This window comes from Pinus tabuliformis, chromosome 4_2 (assembly GCF_031772625.1).
Source record: "Pinus tabuliformis cultivar Carrire ecotype Pingquan chromosome 4_2, CPIR1, whole genome shotgun sequence".
In the NCBI taxonomy this organism is placed as follows: Eukaryota; Viridiplantae; Streptophyta; class Pinopsida; order Pinales; family Pinaceae; genus Pinus; species Pinus tabuliformis.
In genome coordinates this window covers 708095913-708102138 of record NC_142304.1, presented here as the reverse complement: position 1 = coordinate 708102138, position 6226 = coordinate 708095913, and positions in this window count along the sequence as shown.

Here is a 6226-nt window from a genome sequence, read left to right as displayed (position 1 = left end):
ACAAGTGCAGTTTTTGATCTGAGAGTCGAAATTCAAAATTTTTTATATCGTTGAAAGAATCTCATGAGGAGAAGGTGATGGAAATATAAAAAATGAAAAAAATAAGAAATCCAAGAAATCACTAAACATAGGAATCCAAATGCAAATCAAGGCAATATTTCCAAAATGTTATATGAGAGGCCCTTCATTTTTTAGAAAAGGGGGATTTTTGGGGCCTCAATAACAAGTTCAAAGGGAGAATCCACAACCCAAGAAGAATACGTAGTCAGTGGGGAATAAGGAGACTTATACTAGCAAGAAGGAACAGTGGAATGACTCAAAAGAATTTCAGGAGAAGAAGAATTGGGAAGCTTTGGGTGGCAGGAACACTACCGGGACTAGTGTGTTTAATTTTACAAGGTATGCTATAACGGTGAAGATGAGAGATTGGGCTAGTGTCAATGATGATGATGAGATAATTTTGAGAGGTGGAAGTACCTCCCTCAAGAAGAGGGAGTGTTAAAATGTGTATCTTGGGAGTTACTCCCACAACCCCTAGGGTACTAGGTTTGTGAGGAGTTGAGCCATGAAAATGAAGCTTCATGGGCAATGTACCCAAGTTGTGGATTTTGTACCCAAAGTTGTGGGCGTAAGACCAAGGTGAAAATTAATTGTTTAATCATGTTTTGCATGTGGGCCACCCTTGAAGGGCTAAGGGGCACCTAAGGCTTTTATGGTGTCGTGAAAGAGAAATGAAAAGGAATTATTTCTAATGATAGTGGGTTTTTTTTGTGGTTTGGTTCAAGTCGGCTTGATCAATAAGACACGACACCTAGTGGAGGATGACACCACCTAATATCACTATAATAATAAGTCAATTCAAGTTCAATTCCTCATCCATCTAAGGGAAACATCTCTCAACAAGACATCTAGCTAGGTGCACAAGTTTCTCAAGAAGCCTAGCTAGAGGTTAAGAAGAGATTCAATTTATCTTTCTTGTGTTCCAGTCTAGCTATTGGAGGTATGGTAAAGTTTGTATCATCTTTGTCTTTAAGGTCTGAGAAACCGAGTTTATGTTGGAAGGATGCCTAGAACAAGCCTATTATCTTTGTTTTGTGTGAGGAAGGAAGGATCGAGGGTATTGTTGGTTGTAGGAGGAGGCGAAAGTCTCATAGCTTGTAGGAGTGAGGCCTGAGTTTCCTCAGGTCACAACACAAAGATAAGGAAGCTTTTTAGGTTGAGTTTAAGGGTTGCCTTAGGTCTAGTTAAGGTATTCGTAGGCCTATTGAGTAGGCCAAAGTCTGTACTATTGGTACAATGGCATAATGTGGAGGCTAAAGTGGTGTTAGGGTTGTGGGAGGGCTATGAAGTGTGGGCTAATGTATGTGGAGTATTGTTGAGAGTGGAGGGTCTATCCTAAAGGGTTTTGGATAACAATTAATGTGCCCTAGTTATAGTGAACCAAGTGGGGATTCATTGTTATGTTGGTTATGCATAAAGCCCTAGATCAATTATCATTATCGACTGGGTGAGGACTATTTGTTGAATCCCTATTTCAGTGAATAGAAGTGGTCATATTGTTGATAAGAGGGAAATTTTGAAGACCTTTTGTTAAGTGATCTTTGGAGCAACAAATAATTTCTAGAAGGAAGTTTGTTAGTAAGCCTAAGATTAATCTTCTTGTAGCAGTAGGAGAGATTGATAGATGCATATTGTTTAGCTGAAGTAAGCATTGTGGAGTTGTAGAAGTACTTGTGAGCAACAATAGAGGTGGCAAAGGTCCTTCCAGGTGTTCAAGGCATGTGTACTGAAAGGGTTGAGTTGAGCGCACCTTTGGAAAGTAAGTGAAGTGTGTCTTGTTCAAGGGTAGATTAATAGCCGCAAGTTGTTGACATCAAGCCCTAGTTGTTCTTGTATCAGGGCTAATTGTAAGGGTGATGATCCCTGGTACAGGAGCGTTGTGTTTGCTGTATTCAAGTTTGTAATATAACAAGTTTTGGGTTGAAAATTTCTCTTATGTACTACATTGATTCACTGTTTTATATTTTCCATTGTGAAAAGTGCTTGGTGTTGTGGCATTTTAGTGTGGTTGTGATCGTGTTATATACATAGAACTGATTCTGAAGTGCCAAAGAAAAATCAATAAGCAACTCCAAGAATTTGGTTGTATATTCATCAATTGATAGTTTCCCCATCATGAGGTCATAAAACTCCTTGGCCTTGTTTTCATAGTACCCTTCAGACAAGTACTTCTTCTAGAAATATCTTTCAAATATCCTCTAGGACAACTCTTCTTCTTGAATGTTCTTGGCATTGTTTAAATTTTCCCACTAGATATCAACTTTTCCTCTTAGGATGAAGGTGGATACCCTTGCTTTCATATTTTCGCAGTAGTTATGGACTCTGAAAAAATTATTCATTCCTAGTATCCATGCCTCTGCTTCTTCAACCTTCTTCACCTCTCCATCAAATATATGGGGATTTTCCTTCTTGAATTATTATGGCACAAAGTCCTTTCCCCTCCTTCTTTGTTGATTGTGTCTTTTCATTTCTACACTTGATGACTGCCCATGGTTTCCCATCCTCCTTTTTGAAGTACTGAGAGTGATCCCACCTCTTACTATGTCTTCACTCCCCTGCCTATGCCTTTTCCTATATTTGTTGATTTTGGCACCATTAGCCCTCACTTCTTGTCTTCCATGTCCTAATGAAATCTACATGAACTTGTGACTAAACCCTAGCTCATGTCGTTTCTATCTCTATAAATCCAACAAAATTTATAGTATAAATGCATTCACTTCTGTCTGCTTTTTTGGGGCCTCGATGATATTTTTGTTGTCAACCTTACAACTCCTCATTTCATTCCTTAGACTTCTTAAAGTAACCACCATCCAATTAGTAGAGCGCTCTTCTCTCATTTTCTCTACTAAATCCTCTTCATGATCATGTTAGGACCTATCAGAGCTATATTTTTCCATTCTTATCCTCATCCCTTGGTCTTAATGCCCTTGGTGTCTTCTTATGTGTTGTCATACACACAAACTAATAGATAATCCAATGTATGAATACATGTTCTTAATAACTACCTTGGCTAACTATTATGAGTCTTTTGGTGCAAAGTTATCTGAAACATCACACCTCATGTTAGCATATCACTTGGATAACAATAATCATAGCAATCGAGTACTAACATGTCAAAATAAATCCACACTCATATGCTACAAAAAACGCACAATATTAGGTATTGTAACTTTTCACACTCTGTAATAAAGTTCAATACCATTATTTAGGCCCCATCCAACCCAATGTTCAGCCATGACCTTAGCATTACTTTTTGACATATTCTAGAACATTACCATACTGCATTAGAGTATCAAGTCTTATTCTCTAGAGGTCTAGTGTTGAGACTTTTTCTATGATACCACTTTGAAAAACTCCCTCCCACCCCCTTGGACTTCCCATGTTGAATAGAATGTGTTAGTTTCATTTAACCTGACTTCCATAGTCCTATCATGGAAATGGGTCAAAAAATTTCTCTTTTCTTAACTTTATTAAATCTTAGAATAAATACCAACACTGTATTCGGTTACTCGTTGACGATATAAATTTTATCGAAATCTCATTTTGAGATCAAAATTTATGGTCATTTAAAGTTTCACCAATACACCATTTCCACGTCATAAAGGTACCACCATATAGAAACCCCATCTCACCATATGGTCCACATCATCTTACTATTCCAACAAGTCATTAGCCATGCTTACATGGAACTTTCCACATCACAAGTTCACATAGGCCCCATTGAACCAACCCCTTATCATGTTCAGTAGAGGATTTACATTGTAATGAAAATTCATGTTTTTGGGCCTGCGGTGTCAATCACTTGCCACATCCATGAAGCCCAAAGAAAATTGGGCTTGAGCCCACATTTTGGCCCCCAAACTAATTTCCAAGTGCCAATACATCTAAACCTCAGACCCCTGAGGTAGTTTGGAACCAGAACTAGTCTTTGCACCAAAACGACTCCCGGTCTGGCCTATTCAGGTTTGGCCTAACATTATGGTAAATCCCCCATTCACCAAGAAGGCTTTAACTCTTGAATCTTCCTAGTTCAACCCAAAAAAAAACTTTCAGAATCCTGCAATTCCTTTTAACTTAGAATATTTTCTAAGTCCTTTGTTGTTCTCTTAGTGATGGCACCAGGTTTTTTTTGAGAACCCAATCTCATCCCCAACAACCCATGAATAAGGAAACCCATTCCTTAAGGTAATGATAATCGTATTCATCATAATATAACACAATAAACTCATTTTCAAGGAGATCATCTTGCTCTCTTCTCATGGAATTCACCTAGCCAATCCATTCAAACCAAGTCGTTATAGACTTAGCCACAGTAATGTTAGATCATGCATATATGAGAAATAGGGAATGCTAAGTCTTCCACTACTCCATGAGTAAGGAATACAATATCCTACAAGCCCTGCAAGCTCCATAAACACTTAACATGCATTCCCAACACATCACACAACAACTCCACAAATATAGGAATTCCCTTTGTTAAAATAAACAAGTAAGCCATGAGATTCATGCACCACATCAACATATTTAAAATGTCTGAGTAATCATTGTGATTGTGCAACCACCAAGAATATGTCGGTAGTATAGGGATTCCCAAATCCTTCATATTGGAAGAGTAAATATACAAATACCTCATCACCAATACACATGAATACACACATTCCTTAATAAAAATACTAACAATACAATCAACAATAATTAACATTTACATTGTATTTTCATGTACACTAACACAAGTAAACAACTTATCTTATGAGGTAATTGAATGGCAAATGAGTGTAGGAATTTACAGGGTAGGTTCCTTAGATAGAATACTAAAGGGCACCGCTCACAAACAAATCACAAATCAATACACCATTATTCTTGACGTGGTTAAAACCCTCAAAGAGGGAAACAATCCACGACCTAAGCCAACGTGGCCACTTCAGGCAATTTATTAATGTAAAAAAAATAAAATTTAGATAAGCTTCTCTCATGAATGATCACCAAACAAATGACCCTCCATGCTCTTCAAATAGAGATCATGGACCAATCAGGTGTTAAACCATGGATCAAGTGTCGGTAATACCGAGGAGAGAATGAACCGTCATATCACTTCATGTATAGAACATATCATGATCGTCGGATTGTAAGTTACAAAAAATACATACTAAAGAAACACACTTTACCTAACTATACACTAGACCAAGTTATACTTAATTATTTCCTATGTGTCGGAATATCCTAACACCCCCCCTTAATAACAACTTGGGATAGGATTGAAGGATGTACAAATATGACATAATAAGAGAAGGAAGGTGGAATTAGAGCCTATCCCCCCTTAGTGACAACTTCCTAAACTCCAACTATAAATCAAAGTTTAGTAAACTTCACCTTTGTGAGAGCCTTTGTAAAGATGTATACAACTTGATCATTGGTTGAACAATATTGCACTTCAAGAACATGGTCATGAATGAGCTTTCTGATGAAGTGCATGTCTAGTTCAATGTGTTTTCTGCGTTGATGTTGCAATGGATCTTTGCATAGTTAAATGACACTTTGATAATCACACCAAAGTGTAGTCAGATGTTGCTGCTAAAAACCAAACTCAGATAAGATCTGACGAAGCCACATGTCTTCCTTACTAGGTTCAACAGTGCCACGATACCCTGCTTCTACTCAAGAAAGAGAAATGGCACTTTATTTCTTGCAAACCCATGTAATAGGTCCAGAACCAAGAGTGAAGACATAAACTCGAACATAACAGAGTATTCTTTTATTTGCTTTCCAATGACTTTCATGTGGGGTTTTTCATAAACCGAGAAACAAGTCCAACAACAAAGGAAAGGTCAAGATGGGTATGGGTCAGATACACAAGTTTTCCAACAAGCTGACAGTATAAGGTAGCATCAACTTCAGGGGAAGTACAAGTGACTGAAATTTTGGCTCCAGACTGAAAGGGAGAAGGGGTTGTCTTATAGTCTTCCATCTGAAAGTGGTGTAGAAGATCACAGCGATACTTTGACTAGGAAAGGGAAATATTGTATTTGGATTGCAATACTTGAAGACCAAGAAAATAATGCAAGTGTCCTAATTCTGTCATTTCAAACTAATTTTTAAGGATGGACTTCACATGGTTTATAATATTGGGTCACTACCAAGAAGGATAAGATCATCAAAATAAAGAAAA